The 24597-nt window shown below is 36.8% G+C and overlaps 1 long non-coding RNA gene and 1 pseudogene across 1 annotated transcript in view; one reads left to right on the top strand and one right to left on the bottom strand.

Moving 5' to 3' along the window:
- LOC141579843 (uncharacterized) overlaps window positions 1-24597 on the top strand; it is a 148787-nt gene that overhangs the window by 84913 nt on the left and 39277 nt on the right. The window lies entirely within an intron of this gene.
- Window positions 7711-8062, bottom strand: LOC123612036 (pancreatic progenitor cell differentiation and proliferation factor pseudogene; annotated as a pseudogene).

Genomic DNA, 24597 nt, shown 5'->3' with positions numbered 1-24597 from the left:
GGGGAATAAAAACTGTGTCCCGAGCTGTGTATAAGTGGATTCCCTGCACAAAGTCCATTGTGTCTATATGCTTTTATCTAGTCTGTGGAAACTGTACTGAGAATCACACAGTTCTTCCTTTGGTCCATGCTGCAGGGGTTCCCTCAGTTTGCTCCCCACTCTTGGTACTAGCGTGTAAGGATCGAGACCCAAGCAGGGGCTGAAGCCCAGTAGTTTCAGTAAGTGCTAAGCTTCAAAGTGAAAAGTGGCCCAGACCCAGGGAACAGTGGGGAAGAGCAAAAACTGTGTAATGAGTCAGTAACAGACGTGAGAAAATGTTCCCCTTCAGACTCACAGATACAGAGAACACACTAGGAGTTACAAGTGGGGAGAGGGAAGAGGGATGGGCAACACAGGGGCAGGGCAGTAAGAGGTACAAACTGTCAGGTATAAAATAAGCTACAAGGATGTATTGTACAACATGGGGTATATAGCCCATATTTTATAATAACTATAAATGGAGTATAACCTTTAAAAATTATGAATTACTCTGTTATACACTTGTAACTTATATAATGTTATACAGCAGCTATACTTCAGTAAAAAGTAAATAAAAATAAAAAATAAAATGGTTATCATGGCACACCTTAAACTTAAATTAACAAAAAAACAAAAAGAAAATGTTCTTCTTTCCTATATGCACTGGAAAAAAAAGACTATCCTGGCTAGACGGAAAGTAGTGAGGGTGGGAAGGGAAGCGTGCCAGTGCATGAGCTGCACATATGTATAACTGAAAATTCTTCAAGGTAGTAATCCCAGATGCCAAAGATAACATAGATAAGACTTGTGTAGAAGTGGTCTGGCTGGCGAGAAATTCATGATGGCTCTGTGATTATATGTGTAAACAAATTTAACTACAAGAGCTATAGTGAGGTGAGCACTGTCTTTTGTACAAGCCTTCCTGTTAATCTGCACCTCCTGTGGCTTTCTGTAGAGCCAGCAAGAATTTATGGATGTCTCTGTATAGTGACTCCGTATGAGAACAGAATACCAAAATAAATGAGAAAAATATTAGTTAATATTTTCACTTGTTTTCTCTATTATATATTTAATGCTCAGGTGTGAGTTCTATCAGGAGAACATGCTAAAAGTAAATATAATAATAAGAGTACACATTTTTTTCTATTCAGTAGCCATTGCCAATTCCTTATCAAATAGTAAATCAAGAGAGGAATGGAATCCACCCTGGGTACAAGATTTTCTAATACTGTTCACTTTCCCCTCTTTTTTAGATTTAGAGCAGAATTGTCATAATGTGCATTATTTTTCAAATGATACAATCTATTCATGATGATTCTACTACCTACTTTTGAAACTATCTCTATAAACTTTATATTGGAATATAAATTGGCCTTTCAAGTGAAACGATTTGCTTTGCAGCATTTTTGCCTGAGGCCTTCTCTAAATCCAAAGTCTTTATAGGGACTTAAGAGGGCTGCATTTGAAAATGTTATCTGCTTTAATGTGATATTTAGCTTTTCTTCCTTAATGAAAACATTTTCCAATTCTGTGCAAGTCTGAAGTTTTTAAATTATCAAAATTGTACATGTTAAGGTGTATTATGATGTCATTTTTATTAAACAATATTTTACTCAGTGCTAAGAATGACATATATTTCAAATCTGAAAGTTTACAATGTTCCCCCTCATAAAAGAATTGAAGCCAGCAAAGATGAAAAGGAGGCAATCTAATTTAATGGTTTGCAGTTAGAGTTGATGAAGAAATGTGTTAATCAGGAAAAAATAATTCAGCTAACTTCCTGTTGGAAAATAATGAAATCAAAGAAGGTAAAATGAGAATTCTTGCCTTCAGCTTACTCTTTCCTATACTGACAAAGTGGCAGAGCAATAAGCCAGGCATAGATTAAGGAGTCCTATTCCAAAAGTGCACCTAAATTGTTTGAAACTATGTCTTTATAAAAGGAGCAAAATTATGAGTGAAACTGGTTAGGCTGTTGCGAATATAAACACCAAATGTGATATCATAGCTTATGAAAATAGAAATAAAATGAATCCTTAAATCAAATGTATCGATGTAAACTGAAGAGCATATTCTGTCTCAGTAAGTCCCAATAATGTGTTGTCTTGGATTATGAAAGGTCATAATATGATTTTTTTGTCATTGTCTGAAAGGATGCAGACTCAAAATATGAAATATTATTGTGAGAGACATAGTCCAGCTTTCATTCGTGATCTGTGACTGTCAATTTCATTATGATGAGAAAATGATTCTGTTTTATATATTTTTAATGAAAGTGTATATAGTTTGAACATGAAAAGTTAGAGAATTTTTGACCTTGCTTTGTGTTGGTAGACTGTCTTCAGGTGATAAATGAAACTCAGTCACAAACAGTGTAATAAGGCATCTGGAAAACACAGTAGCTCAAGTTCTCCAAAAGGTAACCAATGCTTTTCTCATTGAATCAAAGGTTGTCTGAAATGGAGATAGGAATGATTTGAGGCTAACAAGGATTGCAACAAGCCACTGATCAGGACCAATGCAGAATGTTTTGTAGGTTGTCAAAATGACAATGGACTCTTGATAAAGGGAACAATAAGGAATTCAAGGTACCTGAGAAATTAAACTGGGAGCGAACTTTGTGTGCTTCATGTTGGATTCAAAAACTGATTCTGATACAGCCTGAAGAAAATCGAGCATAGTATTTTTTTTATTCTACTAACTTGAGTGAAATAAGTAAAATAAAAATAAAAGTGACATTCAACACTCTCATTCCAACTGCAGAACTTTATTTGACCTATTATTCTACTATTGAGGCAGAAAGGACTGTTCTCACATTGCCAGTCTCTGGATTTAAATGGAAAAGGGTTGCCATCTCAAGACAATACCAAAGGTCTATTTGGATGACATGAACCATCCTTCTTAGGTCACACCTGTGGCCCCAGAATACTTACTAAGAGCTCCCCTCACTCTCAAACCTGTTCCAATTAGAGAATAAGGTCACTATACATTGAGGAGCCCTGAGGCTGCCATTTCCAAACACTAACCACACTCACCTTTTGTCCAGTTTGTCTAACTTCTGCTTCCTGTTCTGTGTGTACCTAGGTCATACTGCCCACATGAGATGCATAATAAACATTTGCTGAAAAAATATTCATGCAGTTAAAAACCTTTAAGTTACTAAAATGTGGGAAGACCTTAGATCTTTTCAACAAAAATTTTGTTTTGGTATATCAAGTCCATGAGTCCATGAAATATTTTTGTTGTTGTGTTAATGATATTTATTTGTTTTTGGTCATCACAGATTCAGGTCTAATTTCCCACAATTTATTAACAGCAAATACAAATCATAATGACAATCATGTATTATTCAGCTCACTATATAACAGACCTAATACATAAGAATGTAGGTATAGATATGTATGTATGATTTGTTCAGCTCATGCATTGTTAAAATATAATTTGAATGAGTTATATGGAGCCCACAGTCTCTAGTTGTTCATAGAATTCCCTCACCCCTCTACGCATAGTCAGTGAAGACATTATATTATCTCTCTGGTCCCTGCAAATATTTCTTTGTGACAAATGACAAATGCTTAACATTTAAATAAGTAGTAACAATTCAGTATAATAAAAGAAAAGAAGTCTTAGACTAGAGCCTGAATGCTAGATCAGACTTTGCTAATTAGTTTGTTGACCATGGGTGTCTTAGTTCTGGCTGGCAGGATGAAATGCTGTCAGTTGAGTGGCTGAACAATAGACATTTATTTCTCACAGTTCTGGAGGCTGGGAAGTCCAAGATCAAGGTGCTGGCCAGGTAGGTTCCTGGTGAGAGCCCTCTTTCTGGTTTGCAGCTGGCCTCCTCGCTGTGCCTATACGTGTTAGAGGGGGTTAGATCTCTCTCTGGAGGCCCATTGTAAAGTACTAATCTCATTCATGAGGATGTCACCCTCATGGCTTTAGCACATCCCACATCCCAATAGGCCCCACCTACTAATACTTTTGGTGATTATGATTTCAACATACGAATTTTGAAGGGACATGAACATTCAGATCATAGCAAGCACTAATTCCATTCATGAGGGCTCCATCCTTACAAACTAATTACCTCTCAAAATCCCCACCTTTGAAATACTACCATGTTGGGAAATAAAGTTTCAACACAAGAATCTGGGAGTGGGGCACAAAAACATTTGGTCCATAGCAGTGGGTCTGTAGCATTTCTCTTATGACTGTCTCAATTTCTTCTTTTGCAAAATGATAAGACGACCAACATTTTCCAGTAGATTTAGATACTGGAAATGTGACAATAAAGTCCTACACAAATCACAAATACCATTCTGTTCTCACAACTCCAGGCAGATTTCTACATAACAAAATGCAAACATAATGAAGTTTCCATCTCTCTGAATGAATACTCAGTCTGATATTTGGTGACCAAGGCAAAGATATGGGAAAATAGAACACAAATCCACTCTTCTTTTTTCCTCTAAGGTTACTACTCATTTGTTGATTCTGGGGTTTTGTTCACTTACACCACTTTACAGCCAGACTGTTTTCACATCAGATGAATTAAAGATGAGCTGTGTCCTGCGTCTGCCTCATTGAGGAGGTAAAATAAGCTACATGAGTCTTTCCAAGGACACATGTCAATGCCCTTTAGAACGAGAGGGGCTGTCTCCTCCACCTCTCCTGTAGTTTCTGTCCAGCCTAGTGCTGATGCAGCATCGGGCATCTGACCCCTTGCCCTGCTCCCATGTCCAGCGGCTTGAGTGCAGCTCTTCAGCCTGCACGTTCTCTCACGTGTTCTTTGTTCGTTTTTACCCACACGGATGAAGGTACACAAAGCTTGCCCAAGCAGCGGCTGGGATGAGAAGGGAAATGATTTTAAAGAACACCTCAGTTGGCCTTTTCCCCCTTTCCCTATGTTTCACCTGGCAGTTGAGCTGACATTCACTTTCTACTTCCGATCCTCCAAAATCCGGGCGCTCCCCGTGGGCTTTCTGAGAAGTGAGTCCAGGGTAGTGCCTCTCTCCAGCTAGACTGTGCGCATCGTGATCACGGATGCAGCTCCCTGCTTTTCATCTCTCTGAATAAAGCCAGCTAACTCTGTTAGTTAAGCTCTCCTGGTTGACTGAGTGCCACAGTAATGTTCCCCAAAGATGTTCAGAGGGGAATTGAAAGGGCTCAGGGTAGGAAAAGGCAAATAAAACCAGTGAAGAGTGACAGACAAGTAATCCTGAGTCTGATTGCTTGCCCATATTTAAGTGTTGAAATACAAAATTCTCAATTCTGCCACGATGCAGCTACCTCCTTGAGACTCATAAATTCAGATGCAGTTGATGAAGCTGAATCTAAGTCATGGTGTGGTTAGAAATAAAAAGGCCAAGAGAGTTTGTAGTTGTTCAAAAGCTGAAGTCTCATGTTTCCCTTTTATTGGGATACAGATTCAATTGTCATTTAATAACGAAATGTTAGGTTTAATATTATTTGTATTCAGCCATGCTGGATAATAAAAATAAGCAATAAATAATTAATTTAAAAAGATTTTAGCATCCATCACACATTTTGACTATATTTTCTCAGAGTTAGTAGGGATCTCAAAATTTATTTAGTCTAATCTGGCATCCAGTTCTACTTTAGCAAATGTACTTGTTCAAACTCGCATTGAAAATCTTCATGCTAAGGATTCATTATCTTTTTTGGCTGTCCTTTCAATATTTGAGGAATTTTGGCCTGAAAACTATTAAATGCCATCACTTCTTCAAGGTAAGACAGATCACTTCTAGACTGTACATTTGTTTTTCTTTTTTGATTATAGAACATAGTTAAATAACAGATGAGTCAACAAAAAAATACGGCCAGCATCCCTGTGTTCATTACTCAGAATTAGCCAATGTTAAAGTGCTGTGTTCACTTCAAATTCATTTTAACATACATGTGACAATAGGAAAAGTGAAATTTTCTTTATAGTCCTCTCCAGCCCATTCCCTTCACTTATTTCCCAGAAGAAAAGATTAAATTTGATGTGTGTTATTTTGGCCCATGTTTATGTACGTTTACACAAACATACAAATCCATAAAATATAGCTTTACTTTGTTTTTTAATGTGAATTCTCTCACACCATAAGTATGTTTTGGCAACCGTGGCTTGTTCTTGTTTTGGTATGTATCAGTGTTGACACATGGTGATCTAGTTCATTTATTCATTTTAACCCTTACCTGGTAGTGTACTGTGTGTTTATAGCATGTCTTTTCTATCCCTTTTCTAATCAGTGTGCACGGAGGCAGTTACTATTATATTTCAAACTAACAATGATGCTATGAATATCAGCTTTCAAGTCTTCTAGCCTTGAAATTGCTGGGCTGGTGGAAGTAATCTCAACTTACTTGAAATTCTGAAAATCCCTATAAAATGTCTGTAGTAAACTGTATTTCCCTCAACAGCGCAATTAGTTCCTCTTATCTCACGTTGTCACAAATAATTGGCAATTTGCAAATTTTTCATCCTTCTGGATATGGAAAAACATCTCCCTGTTGTTTGCCTGATTAATAGTGAAGTTAGCATGTTTTTATGTGTTTATTTTCCAAATGGCTTTCCTTTTATATGAAATGCTATTTTATATACATTGCTCATATTGAGTTGTGGAATATTTTCTTACTGATTCAAGGAAGTACTGTCTACATTTGAATGCTTACCCTTTCTTGATTATAAGATACATAAATGATATCTTACCGTCTGTCACTTATTTGGAATTAGACTATAGAAATTTTAGTATTAATTAATTTTAATTTTATGTAGTCAAATGTATTATTCTATCCTTTATGTGTAGTGCTTTCTTCATATGCATGTGTTTTAAGAAATTATTTTTTTCCAAAATTATAAAGATACTCATATATATTTCATTTACTTGCTTTATATTCTTTATTCTGTAATTTCTAACCTGTAATAATTTGAAATAAGGATTTTCCTCTCTTTTTTATATGGACAAAAAAATTCCGTGAATAATTATCTGTGTGATGATCCTCCAAATACAGATTTATCACATTACCTTGATTCTTCTTTCTTCTTACAGATTGTTCAGTACTTCTAATATTCTGTTGCTCTCCTTTGAGTGTTCTCAGCTTTTCTGTCTGATTATTAATACGCCAAATAGAACTTTACAGAATACATTATGATATGATTGCTTTATTAAATGTAGAACAGATTTACTCTTTTCCTTCAGAAGTTGTGTTGCTCTTAATGCAGCCAAAAGACAATTAAAACCCTTTTGTCTTTTTTAACGGTTTAGTACCAACACCACCTCCCTCTTCTAGTCCTTGTGAAATTTGCTGCAATGTAATGTACTGATATATATTTAGTTAATTTTTTTTTTTTTTTTTTGATGGCTACTTGGAGGTTATTTTCTACTTGGTGCAAGGCACAGGGTTATGAAGTGTCAGGAAGGCTCTCGTGTGGCTTGGATAGTAAAGAGTGCGCGGTTCTCTCAACTTCCTTTTTGGTGTTTTGCTGTTTTGATATTAAAGAACCCAACTGTTTCTGTTGGCTGTAGCCTGCTTAGTCTCAGGGAGGGGATGGAAGAGGAGGGGGAGGGCTTTTAAGGAGCCTAGTGCCTTGGAAGGAAGCCTGGCAGCCGGTGGCAGCCTCTCAGGACAGGGGCCTGGAGTTAGTTTTGCCAGCTGGCTGCCAGGCTGCTGCTTCCCCATGGCTTCCTAAGCCATGTCACAGGTGATTGTGCTGGTGGTCTGGGGCGATTCCAAGTGCTCCAGGGACTCCAACACTGTGCCCACGAATGGGAGAGTGGACTTCCCGAAAAAGAAGCTAGCCCACCAGTGTCCTAGGTCGGCTTTGGGGACACCTGGGTGGTGGGGGATGGCTTCCCCAGGGTACTCTGCACTTCGGCAGGAGCTGTTACTGGAAGTGCAGCCCAGGCAGCGCCGATAGTCGTGGGTGGCCATGAGTGAGCCGCTGGAGGGGATGGCTGCCATGCTCTTGCTTGGGCTGGTGGAAACCTCGGCAGTGACCCCTCGTAGGCCTTGGCGCAGGATCACAGGTGGCGCAGACAGGGACGCTAGGCCACGGAGCCCATCTGCAGAAGTGACTTCAAGCTACAGCTCCACGACCCAGACGCGCCTTAGTTAATATTGATTAAATTCCATTTTAAGTCATAAAACACCTGGTATCAGTTCTGACATAGATTAGCTAAATTCTGATTCTGTGAACTAATATTTGCCCCATTCTGCAAGTTACATTTATGTGTGTGTGTGTGTGAGAGACAGACAGAGGGAGCGAGTTACCTTTCCATTAAAATTCTAGCTCACTGTCTGAGAAACTATATGAATTTGAGAATTTCTTTTCATGTTCCACAGCATCTGTAAGATGGGGATTATAATCCCTGTCCCTCACTGTGTTTGTGTATTAAGTTGGATAATATATGTAAAGACTCAGGGTACAGTGTAGGCTGAAAATGGGGATTTGTTCAGTGCTATTTTCCTGTACTCGTACACTACAAGACATAAGTGTGTGCGTCCGTGTGTGTGCGCGCGCACATCTTAATTGCTTTCCTTTGGGAAGCATATGTTACTGGTACATTGCATCTTCATTTGCTAGAACTGTCTGAGGATAACCCGGGTTTTCAGTGGAATTGCTCTGCTGCTCCAGCACACTCTGCTGCAGAGGTTTTCTTCCTTCCTTCTCAGAACGCCCTTGCCGTTGCTTCCCTTCCCCTGTGTACCTTCTACAGCACTGCCCACCTCTCTAATTAAGCTAGATCAAAACATAGCTGCTATTATCAAATAATTTGCCAAAAGCTAATGATTATTTAATTACTACTTACATATAGTACACTCACAGGTATTACATGTTTCTTTTGTTAGCTGTGGTAAGACGCTGAAACTCCCCTACTGTTTCTCAGACAAAGCTTAATGGACAATTTTAGTTCTGAATACTGCAATTTAACACCCAAGTAAAAGAAGTAGAAATAGATTTTCTGAGCCTGATTTTGATTTTGGCACATTATTCAATAAAAGCAATGTCATACGTTGTCTGAATAATTTCAGTCTGTGACCTGGAATGAGTTATGCATCCCCAGTGAGCCCAACCCACCCCCTGCCCCCCCAAAAAAAGAATGAAGAAGTTCAAAAATCCCCCAAGGTTGATAGGACTAGAGAATAAATGAATGCTTGGAAATCTGTGCCATTTAAATAGCCTCCACAGCCTGCTGGTTGTTCCTGGGCAAATCTTGGCATCTTTAGACCTAATTGGCATCTCACCCTCAGGGATTTTTATTGAATTTGCTACTCTGCTGACACATTTGAACAGTGTTGGAACCAGTGTTTGAAAGGGAGCTTTAATCTCTTGAAGGTGATGAAACGCTGTCATCTTTAGACAAAGTGTCTGTCATGAAGGGCTCAGAGCAAACCAACAAAGGAGTCAGGGGCCAGTGAGGGGCTGCCTCTTGAGTTTCCCCTTGTCTCAGGTGTTCTCATCTTGTCTGCATGCAGTGGAGTGTTTGTTTATGTTGTATTTGAACAAAACTTTGATTACAGATGTTTTGTGGACATAAACATAAATGCATTGATACATACTTCATAACAGACATCATACAGTGTAACTTTCCTAAATTAATGACGAGATACTTACTCTAAGATCTTGACTTTCTTAGAGGACACAGAATTCTGAATTTCACTCTCTGGAAATTGAACAAGTGTTTGTCAAATGACTGATCTCACTTAAAGAACAATGACTATGGATTATGCCTGACACTTTTGTTTTCACTGTTAGAGTTGATTGTAAAACTGATGGCAACTGTCTTTATTAAAGTCTGTTAATACATCAAAAATGCTTTGGTAGAATACAGATAACGATAAGTCTCTGCAGATATGTGGTTTCTACAGTAACCATCAATGATAAATGTCTACTTTCCAAGGTCGCTTTTCTTCTTTTGTACCTTTTTAATACCTCTATTATGTGCTGACAGATCCTTATGAGATCAGTAAAATGAACAGACAATTAAGTTATCTGGGCAGACTATCAGTGCCAGCACAGTTGATACAGTTATTCATTCATTCACTCATTCAACACATATTTCCTGATAGTTAGTTGATCCAAGTATATTGATTTGCAGCTAAATGATTCAAAATGTGTAGGATATACATATAAGTATCAGAGAAGTGACTTGCTGGAACACACACACACACACAGATATACACATGTACACCTGCCATGGTTTATTGATTTATTATCAGCACACTGTAAAAGCATGTACCCTGTGCCAGAATTTCCTCAGAGGAGAGGAAATGACTTCTAGGCTGAGGGGATCAGGGAAATCTGATGGCCAAAATTACATTTAAATTGTTTCCTGAATCAAAGATAGGGTCCAAGTAGCAGAAACAGGGCATGAAAAAAAGAAGGTAACTCTATGGCATGCCCAGAGACATAGTGTGTGAAAGATCACGATATTTTTCAGGGACTGGTAGGCCCTTCAATTTCAGAAGTATAATCTGGTTGATTTGCAGAAGGGAAAAATACAAGTTAAGTACATATGGGGAAGCTTTGAGTACTAGATTAAAATGTGCAGACTTTATTTGAAAGATTGAAGGGAACTCTGGAATGTTTTGGAGCAGAGGAGACTGGATTCTTAAAACATCAGCTTGGTTGCTTTGTGTGAAATTGACTTGGGGAGGAACAGTGAAGGTGAGGAGACAGATCAAGTAGACAGCTACTGAAGTTAGCTATATGACAGGTTGCAAGTCAGGATGTTTACCAGGGTGAGCAGTTTATAAAGAGGAGGCATTGTACGATTTAAAAAACAAGAAGAAGAATAATTAAATGTTACTCCAAGCTTTCAGGTCTTGATTACTATGAGCTAGACTACCTGAATTTAAATTCCTACACCACTGTTTGCTAGCTGTAGGTCTTTGGGCAAGTTATATCTCTCTTCGTTGTAGTTTTCTCATCTGTAAAATGGGGATGATAATAATAGTAGCTATATTCAAGGTTGTTATGAGGTTAACATTAGTTAGTACAGGAAGAGCTCGTAGAGTGATTCCTGGTCATAGGAAGAGAAATAAAGGGCATATTGTGATCTAATTCTGTTTTGTTAGTCTTCAACATCACCAACGAACAAGGCCAACTTTGTGGTTTAAGGGAGGAGGCAGCTTTCTCCACTGTAGTATACAGTGTAATTTGCAAGAGAGCTTGTAAAATTCTACCCTAAAGCCTATTCCAGATGGGGAGATGGGAGCCAAAATCCTTGTGAGTACTTTTTACACTGATGTCCCAGTGTCTAGACATATACCTCAATCTTTGAGACATATTTGACATCACCATTGTATAGAATAGCAAACAGACTCAACAGAGCTACAGGATTTATCTGAGATCATGCGTTATAGAGAAGGTGCTACGGACTTGAATTCTTCCTGATCCAGAGGCCCATAAGCTATACTCTCTGACTTTTAGTCCTCATTTCAGAGCTACAGAATTGTTGGGTGACTAGTATAAATCTACTTTATAGCCTGTAATCAGAAGATCTAGGGTCAAGTTCAAGCTCTGTTATCATTCAGATCCTATCAGATAAATGATAATTGGTTAGTAATAGAAGAAGAACTGAAGGGCGAGCTTCCTGACTCCAGTAGAGGGCTCTTTGCAGTATATCTCATTTTTAATGTGAGTCTTCTTTTCCATTTTTCCTGTGGACAAGTAAGAACTACTAACACACAAGTAACACACATTAACACACACAGTATCTATTTACCCACATAAATGCAAGTAAAGAACTAATTTACTTCATTTGCCTTCGCTTGCCTTTTTTATGCTTTAAGAATGAAGCCCTCCACAACTCTGCAGCGCACATTCAGACACATTACTTTGTTGGAGAGTTTGCTTTTCAAAATAAATTCAAGGAGGATGGTTAAGGCAGAAGATCTGCAAGTAGAGCTTTTATCTTGTCAAAAAAAAAAAATCTAAATCACAGTGTAATTTTTGAGTAAGGAAAACAGTGATGAGCATTGTGCTTCATATGATCCTGTGATCAAGACTCAGAACATACATTCTGGGACTCCACTGCTATTCAGTCGTGTCAATGGCCTGTAGCAAATTGGAAGAAGCAAACCAGTCAACCATGTCAGATCCCAGGGACCTGTATAGACAGTCTCAGAGCCCGGCAGCCCTTCTGGCAGGCTTCTACCACCTATACTTGCCGGTATTCAAGGCTGTAATTCGCACCATCAGAAATGTTCTCAGCCAAGAGCAACGCACTCATCTGTTGCTTTAATTTAACTTCCTTTGGGGCCTTTGCTGACTGAATGACAAAGTTCTATTTTTATTATTTTTGACAGATTAAGCTTGAGATACTGTTTCCCTGAGGAAATTCATTCCAATGTTTTAATTGTTTAGTTTGTGTATTAAACTGCCTGACACTGGGGGCAATACCATTGAGAAAATTTTTTTGTTTTGGTTTAAGAAGCTAAGCAGTTAACCTTCCTCCCTCTCTCCCCTACTGCACCCCGTCTCTTCCTTCTCTCAATCTCTCCCTCTTTTAGAAATTTCAGGACGTTTCATGGCAATGAGTTTAGTTGGTAACTGTCCCAATTACCCAGAATCAAAGATCTGAAATCCATTATAGAGAAGATATTTTACCTTATTTGAGAAAACTTTTGCAAACTTGCCCCAATAACCTTTTAATAATTTAAAACATATGTGTAATTGATCCAATTTTCAAAAGATAACTAAGATTTTTAATTCACATCCACAGCAAATACATATGTAATGAACATATTGCCCTAAAAGTATATTTTGTCTGTTTATCCTTTTCTTTTGATACAAAGAATTACTTCTTGTCAGCTTTATATGCACCCCTTTGAAGTGCCTCCAACTGTATTAGCAAGACATACTTTATATACATATACATTTAAAAACAAAGGTACAATTAATTTCAAAAGTGCAGTTAAGGTAAATATATTAACTACATATAATTATATGCTATGTCTACAATATATATGTATGTATCTATAATATTCATCTATATATATTGCTGTTATGAAATGCCATATCTATATATATGGACTTTTTAAATATGTATCATATATTTCCCTTTATATATTTTATTACATATATATTACATATATGTAAAATTGATTGAGTGTTCATAAAAATAAAATGTCTAGGAAAAATAATTGATAATCTGGCAAATAATACTATGAGAGAGTTTTGGGAGGAAACAAATTAATATGCAATCCTATAGAAATATAAACATTTATAAATAGACTAGTGACTATCCTCATAATTCAGATAAGACATTTTAAATAATGTATTTTATCACCAGCAAGGTCAATGTTATGCTAAATATTAGAAAACAGTGTATACTAATTGCTTTATTATTCATTAACTACCACCAACCCTAGGTCAGAAAACAGTAGAGACATGTTAGATACTGTTGGATAACTTGGGTATTTACAAATAATTGAACAAAGTTTACTTTAATTAAAAGCTGGATGGAGAAGGGTATAGCTCAGCAGTGGAGCACATGCTTAGCCTGCACAAGGTCCTGGGTTCAATCCCCAGTGCCTCCATTAAAAATAAACAGACAGACAGACAGATAAACCTAATTACCTCCCCCTCCCCCCAAAAAGCTAGATAAATAATCAGCTTAAGACTTCTCTTTATCACAGGTTTTCAGCCTGGTCTCCATGTGAGCATGGAACTTTCCTGGTGTAGCCTCAGAGGAGGCTTTGTCCTAGAATGAATCAGTGGTGCCCCTTTCCAAGGTAAAGCACCTTGGATTTGACCTGTTTTATATGTTGTAATTTCACATAAGATTATATGTGAAATAAAGGTTCTAATACCAAAACAGTGATGAAAACCTGTGATCCAAATATTGACTATATTGACTTTTCCTTAAAAACCTCTATGCTCTGTATTTATGAGTACAATCTGAATTCTTTACCAGAGTTGAAGGAACCCACCTGTGTGCTCCAGTGCCTGCATTCTGAGCTCTGAGCAAATTGAACTAAAGTACCTGTATTTCCCCAATGCTCTATCGAGATTCAATTTTAAAAGTCGTTTCCTTGTACTGATCCTGTCTGTGTCTTTTCTCCGGCTACCTCCTTCTCTTCCAATTTTCCGTTTTGTTTTTTATGATAAACATGTCACATGAGCTCACCTTATTCACAAATGTTTTACGTGTACAGTATGCGTAATGTTGTAGAGCAGGTCTCTAGAACTTTTGCATCTTGCATGACTGAAACTCTGCACCTACTGAACAGCCACTCTCCACTTCCTCTTCTCCCTAGACTCTGACAACCACCGTTCTACTCTCTTCTTCTAACTTGTGTTCATTTGACTACTTTGGAAACGTCACATATGTGGAATCATACAGTAGTTGTCTTCCTGTGACTGGCTTATTTCACTTCTCATAAAGTCCCCAAGGTTTATCTATGTTGTAGCATCTGACAGGATTTCCTTCATTTTAGGCCCAAATAACATTCCTCCTCCAGTTTTTCTTAAGTCATGATTAACAAAGCACTCATATTTGTCTTGTTACAGCTCCTAGTGTTTAAGAATTTATTCAACTTTATTGTGTTGGTCTATTTGCCTATTTTTCTCCCCTTCTAATTTTAAAGCTTATTCAGCTCTATCTGTTATTCCTAATATAGTGCTTAGCACACATTAGACAGTCAATTAATGGTGTCACATTAGTGAAGAGCATTTTCCAGAAGGGAAGATCAGAATTTTGAAATTGAAAAGTCTATCAAACATCTATCAGAATAAAGGAAATAGATCCATATCTAGACTCATAATAACAAAATATGTAACATTAAGACTAAAGAGAAGATATGAAAACTATTAGGAATAAGAGCCTATAAAATTTAAATTGGAAAGAGACTTTTGATGAATGAAAATAGAGAAATATCCACAAGCGCTAAGGTAACATATCTGTCAGCCTGAAGTTTGATAGTCAACTAAACTATCTTTGAAGAAAGAAACTAAAAAAAAAAAGATATTTGTACATATACATACACTATGAGAATTTATTATAATAAACCTTCACAGAATGAACTACTAAAGAATTTATCTAAACAAAAAGGGCAATGAGAGAGAAGTATGACAAAAAAGAAGTGATGCACATAAAACTGAAAACAAAAGAGTATGTATTATATATATGTATGCAGATACACATACATATAATAATATACCAATTATATATACATAAAACAATTATATACAAATTATGCATATACATATGTATACAATTATATACATATAGCATCATTATAGTATTACATATTTACATATATATATACACAACTCACTAAGCTGTATTCTATAAAAGCATAATCTTGATACCAAACATACCAAAACAAAACATTCATGCAGAAATTATTAAAAAAAATTAACATCAGTCAATAAAAATTCAAGTCAAACATAAGAACCACATAAGGCTTAACCCAGCAATTTAAGAATTTATCACATTAACATATTAAAAAGAACTGAAAGTATCTTGATATATGTGGAAAAATCATTTAATTAAGCCCAATTCTTATTTGTAATGTAAAGGAAACCTCCAGCAAACTAGAAATAGATAGGAACTTTATTAAGAATCCCCATGAAGAGGATAAATGGAAATTCAATGGTAAAAATACGTGATGGGAAAACTGTAGAAGAACTTTGAGAATTATCAGAAAGAACCATTGGATGCCTGCTATCACCTCTAATCTTTCAAACTGTACTGGAGATAGAAATGTTGGAAATAAGATACTACCTTGCCACAGTGAAGCAGCAGGACTCGTGGAAGACATGCAAAATGCAGTGCCATTTTTGCCTCCCCCTCTTCTGTACATTTATTTTGTTGTGTTAGTTCTGATTTTAACCAATGGGTTAAAACTCAGGTGGATCTATGATTTTTCTATCACTTTTTGGAAATGCTGCCACCCTTCTAAGTCACAAGTCAGGACACAAGTATAAGTGTCCTGTCCAAAATATAAGTCAATTTCAGTCCCTATTCCCAGATAACACTTAGGGTAGCTATGTCTTAGGGGCTGGTAATAAGTATGCAGGCACTCTTGTAATTCATTCAGAGATAAGAACATGGTTGCTCTTTATCTCTTTCTTGCTCTTTTTATTTCTTCTCTTCCTTCACATAGCTAACCAGTTTGTGACCCCACCAATGCCTAAATGGAAGGAGAGAGAAAAGGTAAGGGGGCTGTGAGGTTCACACCTTACTGGGAACCTTTATGGATGGATTTGTTCTCTCTGGGCCAGGCAGGTATTTAGTATTGAGTCTTTCTCTTGAGGGAAGTTTCTATGAGAAAACTTGGCCTTCATTCCTTGTGATCATGAGTAATATATTTACAAGTCTATTACTCATCCCTTTGTCCTTCCTTGGTTTTATTTTCCTCTTTTCTTAAATTTTATAATGGATCATAAATACCATTACAGTTGGTCCTTTGAGGCAGAATAATAAGTGATTTCCAGTGGGGTCTTTCTCCTGTATGTGCCACTTCTATCTTGTGAAGCACACCTGTGTCCCCTGCCATGGGAAGTACAGCTGGTTCCCAGTGCAACAGAATCCTTCTCTCTCCTACCAGCTCAGATTCACTGCCATACTTTTACACATTCAGACCTTAAGATTCCTCAGGTCCATGTCAAACACTAGCCTACCACCTCCAGTGGATGTACGTGAAGTTCACTAAGGAGCCTCCAAGAGGGCAGTCTCACTAAGCTTGGGATAAGTATAAGACAGCCCATCGTCTCCTTTAGAAAAGAGAACATAGGAGAGTGCACTGAGTACAGACGTCATCGATCTGAAATGTCTCATGATAAAATGGATTCCTTTTTAAGTACCTACTTCAATGAAGAAAAATGTAAAACATGGGTTATTAGGCATGAGATAATGGTAAGAAATACATTTTAGTCTTTCCCACTCCTCCTCATTTCTTTCTCCGTCTTCAAGGTACCCCTTAAATAGAGAACCACCTTGAGAAAGACAAATTGAAAGGCCAGGACATCATTTATCAGGAAAGAGCATTTCTGCCTAATGGCCCCTTGAGTAAAGTGTTTCTTTAGGACATCACCACTCGTGTGAAGGCAGATTTAAAGGCCAGGGTATCAATTAGAAATCCACAGTCTTGCTGCCTAATAGCTCTTTGTACAGCTTCTTTTAGCAAGATAAAAATACCATCAAAATGGAAAATGAGACTTGCCAAACAACTTCAGCACTTCCCTTAGGCCACATTGCACAATACTGGCAGACATAGCATTTCTGAGATACTGATAAAGCTGGGAAAGATTACATAATATTTTATGGGGTTTGCTGCTATCTACAATGCTGATTTAAAGAAGCAGACATCAGCAATGAATAGTCCAGTACTGAAACATTAGCACTGGTCATGACATGTTTTAAAAGCAAAGTGACAAACTTAAAATAGGAAAACTTCATTGTTAGGACAGGATGAGCACTAAACATAAAAGAAAAAGTCAACATATTGGATTTAATAAAAATTAAAGTGTACTGTTTTTGAAAATAAGCCATTAAGGAAATAAAAAATAAACCACAGACTAGGAGAAAACATGTACTATTCATTTATCTGTCAAAGGACTCTTATCCTACTTTATTAAAACTCTACTGCAACAAAATTGATTTAATACACGCACAACTATACCTTAGTTGAATGTATGAAGTGCTCTTTGTACAAACTCAGATATAAGAAAAATCTCAGCTCTTGCAATCCTGCTCCTCCTCATGCCATCTGGTAGTTGTGATAAAGCTAGTGTGGTCACCTCCAAGATAAATGAACAGAACTTTAATCATTGAAGACACATTGTCCAGGAGGCTAATAAGAATTTAATTGGAACTTTAGAAAAAGAGAGGAAAAGAATGGCATAGAAAACATAACTGAAGAAATATTGACTGAAAATTTGGTGAATGTGATTAAAAAACCAGCAGACCCAAGAAGCTCAATGAACTCCAAACCAGATAGGTGCAAGAAAAGCCATACAGAGGTACGTTAGTTATCAAAGCCTCGCCTCTTGATGCCTTTTTCAGCTATATACTTGAAGAGTAGAAAAAAAGTGTACACAGCTAGTCATACTTATATAATTATAATTCATATGATACGCATTTTCAAAGGTCTTCATCGCAGCCCATGAATATCCAGCGAAGTTGGTGAATTCTCTCAGGAAGTGGGATTAGATAAAGAGAAACCTTAGACTAATTTTTTTTAATTTAGAGAAAAGTATATAATACATATTTATAAAATACCATTAAGATTGAATGTTCAATAATTTAATAAAATTGTGTGTTTAGTAATTTTGTAATTTCCTTAAGTCAAGAAAATACTGATTATTTTAAAAACATGAATCTAAAATTTTATCTCTTCTAGAAATAATAAGTTTAGACTTACGTACAATAGAAAAATATGGCATATGTAACTTTCATTCTTAACATATTGTCTTTAAACATGATTTTGCTAGTGATTTCTCTGCATGATTTAATTTAAATGTAACATAGTCACTACATTTTTGGTACTTTAAAAACAATACTATAATTTTGCTTCATACCTCATGCAGAAAAAATAGATTATGTACTAGCACAGCAATAAAAGCACAAATGTTATTTTGAGGTCTAAGTTTGAAATGTAAGAAGAAATGCTCAATTTAACTAAAATCACTCACCTAGAAGGCACAGTATCAAAGCTGTGATTAGATTTGATAAGCAAGTATAACATATGTGATCAAACAGCCAAAAGCAGTGACATTCAAGAGTATTTAATGTACCAGTACTAATTTTGCTTTTCACAGTGGTATTAGGACTCACCTTCAGGACGGCTTACAGTACTAAGCACGACATGAATAAAAGCCATGATGTGTCCAAATGAAAATCTAATAGGATCTCAGAAACTATTCAAAATTTTCCCGGCAAGAAAAATTGAAAGCCAGTGGGACAGGAACTTAAGGGTTCAGTATTAGTGTGGCAAAAACACAAGGATGCAAAGGGAAATAGAAAGTAAATTCCCTAAGAACTGTTGAGAGTCAGTACAGATAAACCAAGTCCATCGTTCAAGAAGAGGAAAAAAAACAAAAACAACTTTGTTATTTGAAAACAAGTTGAAATGGGAAAAACAGATGGGAAGCAAAAATGTGGAGGTTAACCTTTTGCTACTACTTAGGATAAAGTCACAAGACCACATCTTCATCACTCAAATCACGGAAACTTGCCAGATAAGCTACAAAATCAGAGACTCAGAAAATCACATGGCTGAGGTTACAAAGAAATCTAAATTACAGAAAGCGACAAGCCCTATCTTGGAGAAAAGAACCATGCTTTTGTCCATCTTTGTCAGAAAGCTGTTAAGAAAAATCTATCACAAAATAGAAATGAAGACAAACATCTAACGGATTAGTAATATTTATGTGTTGACTAGCATGCTGTATTAGAATCCTGAGCAGCACCAGAGAAAAAAGTTTTTGTCTACTTGACACGTTTCTTTCACAGGCCTTCTCACAGGCATAACACAGTACAATGAGGGCGAGATGTGCAGTGAGAGAGAGCTGAGAGGGCGTGCTCTCAGGCAGATTGAATTTTCTCTGGTGGGAAGCAAAGCTCTTCTCAAGGTGGGATTCAGGACAAAAGAGCTCAGAAAATGTTTTTGAAACACTGCAGACCTACTTGCTGAATTGCAACGCACTTTTGAAACTAAGGTTAGGACATAATTTCCATAGGTGTAGAAATTAGTGGGTGGGACAAGAGAGTATAAAGAAATTTGCAGAAATACAGAAAACTGGTAGTCTAGCTAAAAAACAGAGAAAAATTCCCCACAGTTTAGAAAGTTGAGGGCTGAGTTGCTCATTGGAAAAGAAAAAGTTTTCAGAACGTTGTTCTTTACATCTCAAAATCTAATAAAACAAATGTCACTATTCTGCCTTCAGAATATTTGAATTTAATAATGAATCTGAACTAAATATGGCAAAAAGCTGAGACTTGTCTCAGCTAGAGACTGGATTGACTTAGCACTCCAAAGTTGCAGCCTTACAGAGAGCCTTACATGTTTTTAGAAGAGATACATATTATTATTCCAGTCTCTAGTTTTTGACAATGTCTAGCATACAATAAAAAAATTTACAAGACATTTAATGAAGCATGAAAACAGGACCCATGACCAAGAAAGAAGAAAGTTAGTAGAGGCAAACCCAGAATTAATAGAGATGTTCTAACTATCAGAGAAGGGGTTTAAAGTAACTGATAAAAATATTAAAGGATTTACTATAAAAATGGAAAATATTAATGAACATATGAAAAAAAAGCTTCAGCAGAGTAGAAGCTTAAAAATAGAACAAAATTGAAATGTTAAAAAATACTACATAAAAATGAATCTCTCACTTGAAGTGCTTAATACAAGACTGAATCCAATATGACAAAAGAAGAGTAAACCTGAAGGAAAACTGATACATAAAAGAAAAAAGTGAAAAATGAACAAGTTTTCAATGCCTATGGGAAAATGTCCAATGCCCTAATACGTTCACAATTGGATTTTCAAAAAGAGGAGAAAAATAATAGGGCAGAAGAAATAATTAAAGAGATAGCTAAGAGGGGGAGGGGGAGAGCGCACCTTGGCACATTATAGTTAATCTCCTGAAACCGAAGAGAAAGAACAGTTATTAAAAGCACAGAGAGAAAAAGAGGGAGAGGGAGTGGGGAGGGAGACAGACAGAGAGAAGACACCTCATAGACAACAGAAGGTAAGAATGATGGCTGATTCCTCTTCTCATTTGAAACAGTGGAGTCCAAATATTATTGAAGGATAGATTTAATGTGCTGAAAGAAAAAAACAGTCAACTTAGAATTCTGTATACAGCAAAAAATGTTCTTCAGAAATGAGGGCAAAGTAAAAACATTTTCAGTCAGTTGTTTAGAGGATTTATGTGCAGCAGATTTCCAGTACAAGAAATTCCAAAAGAAATTCTTCAAGCTAAAGACATGATGAAAACCAGTAACTGCAGAGATGAGTAAAAAGCAATAGAAACTATAACTTTTTTGAGATATAAAGCTATAATGATTATAGCAATGTGGTATTGTTTTAAATGAAGACAAGTAGATAAATGGAATTCCGGTCTCTACAGTTTTTTCCCACAGTGTTTAGCATACAGTAAAACATTTACAAGGCATTAATGAAGCATGAAAATAAAACCCCTGACCAAGAAAAGAAGAAAGTTAGTGGAGGCAGACCCAGAATTGATACAGATGTTCTAACTATCTATATTGAAAAATTCAGAGATATACTTATCCTTATACTGTCAATTGATTTTGAATTACGAGTCAGGGAAATTTGATAGAAGATTTTTTTAACAATTGGTGTTGGAACAATTCAATATTCATATGTTAAAAAAATAAATAAATGAAACTATCAATATCCCTTCACATATAAAATGGGTGGATCATAGTCGTATATACATGGTTTCAAGAAACACACAAGGTCTAAAAATAGACCATCTTGGTGACTTTGCAATAAGGAAAGATTTCTTAGAACAATAACTTTAAACATAAAAATATAAACATTTTGACTTTCAAAAAAGACAAAATGAGTAGAAAATTTACAGAGTGGAAAGATATTCAAAACACATAAGTACACAATTCACACAGTTCGAATCAGAATACAAACTGATCCATACCTAAGATAGTTGAGGGGCATAATAAACACATAGTAGGAAGCCAAAAATACTATAAACATGGACAAAAGATGCTCAGTGTATTTGTCATCAGAAAGTATACTTTAAAACCACAATGTGTTGCTAATTCACACACAATAGGATGATTAAAAAGCCTGAGGACACCAATGTGAAGCAGCGAAACACCTACACGTTGCTAGTGGGCATGTAAAACTGTATGACTGCTCTTTACAACGAATTAGTTTTCCCCCAGCTAAGAAAATACTGACCTCTGAGAAAGGCTTTCAATTCCTAACTGTCTGTCTTAGTTACGCCCAAAAAACAAAACCACTTGTATAGTTATGTTCAAAGCAGATATACTCTTAAATCAAACATGGAAATAACCTAAGTTATCCACCAACAGGTGAATGAAAAAACAAAAACAAATCATGTGCATTTCAGCCGTGGAACACTGCTACGGCAATTAGAATTTAACAAACAAAAATGAATACACACAGTGGTGTGTATTAATCACAAAGAGATTATGTTGAATAACAAAGCCCGACACAAATGAGTCCATATTGTATTTTTTTCGTTTACATGAATTTTTAGAAGAGAGAAAACAGACTAATGAATGGAAATAGAAATCCGAACTGTTTTTTACCCTATGTGGAGCAGGGACTTGCTAGAAGGGAACTGAGGGCATCATTCTGAGGTGAGGGAAATGTTCAATCTTGAACAGGGTGGAGGTTGTCTGTATGCGTGCACTTATCAGAACTCAGTGAATTATATGGTTTAATCGGTGAGCGTTTCAGTATATATAAATTTTACCTCAGAGGGAAAAATATGAGGAGATTTAGAATAACAACAATAATAATGCTGAAGAGATTTTAATGGCTGTTTTGGCATAAAGTCAGCTCTAGGCATACTCCAACGTGGCCATCCCACATCTTGATTACTGTATTTCATTTTAAACACCAAATTTTTAATGCACACCAACATGAACATTTATAGAAGATTACAGAGGAGGAAGATGGTTCTTACACTATCATTATGGGAGAAAAGAAGAAATAAGTGAAAATACTTATTATGGAAAATAGAATATATCTTGGTAAGGTCCTAGTAAATGTTTTCAAATGATTGAAGAAGTCACATGAGGGAGAAACCTGATTAGTTATGTATGAGACTGAGACACAGCGATAAACTGATGGAGCCCAAAGGATGACAAGTTTTTATGTTTCATCCATGCAAACATAAAATCAATCTGAATTTAATTTTTTGTAATAGAATGAAGACAGTATATCTTTTTGTTTCCGGTTGTATTCAAAGAAAGAAAAACTAAGTGGGCAGAGAAGAGGCCCCTGGGCCAGGGTCGTGGGGAGTCCTGCTCATGGCACCAGGCCTGGCCACAGCCCTCCCCTCGCATTGCTGGTGGAGTGGGAGGGTGGGGTGGGCAGGGGCAGTCCTGTGGGAGCCACTGTTCACCTTGGTCAAAGACCCTTAATACTTCTGGGGTGTGTTCCGCTTCTGTGAGCCAGTGATGAGGGCCTTGATGGGTTTGTTAACAGTCAACCAGGATCTCCTTGACCCTGTCAGTGACCTTGTCCACATCAGTCTTCAGCTCTGAGATCTCTTCCTGGCAGTGGCAGAGGCGAAGGAGGTGCTCCAGAATCTACTCCTCCAGGTTCAGGTTCTTGGGTAACTTCATGTAGTAGTACCTGACCTTGACGTTCCCTTGGCACCTCACTGGGCCCTCCTTGTGCATGCCACCATGGCCCTCACCTACAGCCCCTAGAGGGCTCTGAAAGTAGACGGGAGGTCCTGGGCCACCAGTGCTGTGCCTTCACCCCACATACCCCTGCGGGACTGCTTTGCTGGTGGGGCTACATGCACGCTCCTCCCAGCACCGTAGCCTCTGGAACACCCAGCAGGTTGGGATGTTATAGCTGGATTTAAACATTGTGGCTGGTATGCTAGTAAACTTTGTTTCCTTTCAATAAGGAGGGTTTTTTTTTGGTAGTTGTTTTGGTATTTCAATAACTATACTGTGTAACAACAATTTTAATTTCCCACTGAGACCTGGAATATGTACAACTTAGTAACACAGGGAAGCAAATTTATTAAACATGCACAAGAAATAAAATTTCATTCTCTAAGGCACACATATTATTTTAAAAAACTATTAATTGACACTGTTTTGTGCATGGATTTCCAAGAATACTGACTATCACTGATGGTAGAAGTTCTATAGTAAGGTTAACTGGAAACTCATTACCATCAAGGACAGGGGAAGTTTCTCTAGGATTTTATCTAAATCCATGGCAGAATTATTATATTTTAAATAGTGTCTCTTCTAACTCCCAAATTAATAGACTAGTATTTTGGTAAAAACCTATTTAAATATATTTTCTGATTTCTTGACAGTATTGTCATGGATTTATCATGAAGCCGGGGGATAACTGGCAGGAAACGGAGAGTTATCTGCTAATATTGGCTCAGAGGACACTGTCATGACGTTCTGTATCAAATCCATACATCTAACGTAGCTGGATGCATACTGAAGAGAAAAGTATCAACACACTTTGTAATAAATCTGAGTGAGAGGAATGCTAACATGTACGGAATCGAAGTGAATGAAGTGGGATGAAATGTGTATTCTGAGCAGAAATCAGGATTTCAGATAAATGTAAACATCATAACCAGATTCTGAGGCTACAGCTTGCGCTCCCCTGGGTAAATATTTGATCAAAAAGTATCTTCAGCCTATGATGACTGTCGTTTATTAATGATTTAGTATTTCAATTTTCTAAAATTTTATCAGTTCAGAAGAATCCTCGCTGTCATTCTGGGTTGTTAGCTGGTGTAGACTGTATTATTTGTCCACAATTCTTTCTTCTCTCACCATCTTCACCATGGCTTTCCTATGGGTAGGTTATACTTTCCTGCTCACTCATTTT

The sequence above is a fragment of the Camelus bactrianus genome, chromosome 15, assembly GCF_048773025.1.
Source record: "Camelus bactrianus isolate YW-2024 breed Bactrian camel chromosome 15, ASM4877302v1, whole genome shotgun sequence".
Classification (NCBI taxonomy): domain Eukaryota; kingdom Metazoa; phylum Chordata; class Mammalia; order Artiodactyla; family Camelidae; genus Camelus; species Camelus bactrianus.
Note: the sequence above shows the minus strand (reverse complement) of the source record. Positions and strands in the feature narration are given on the sequence as shown.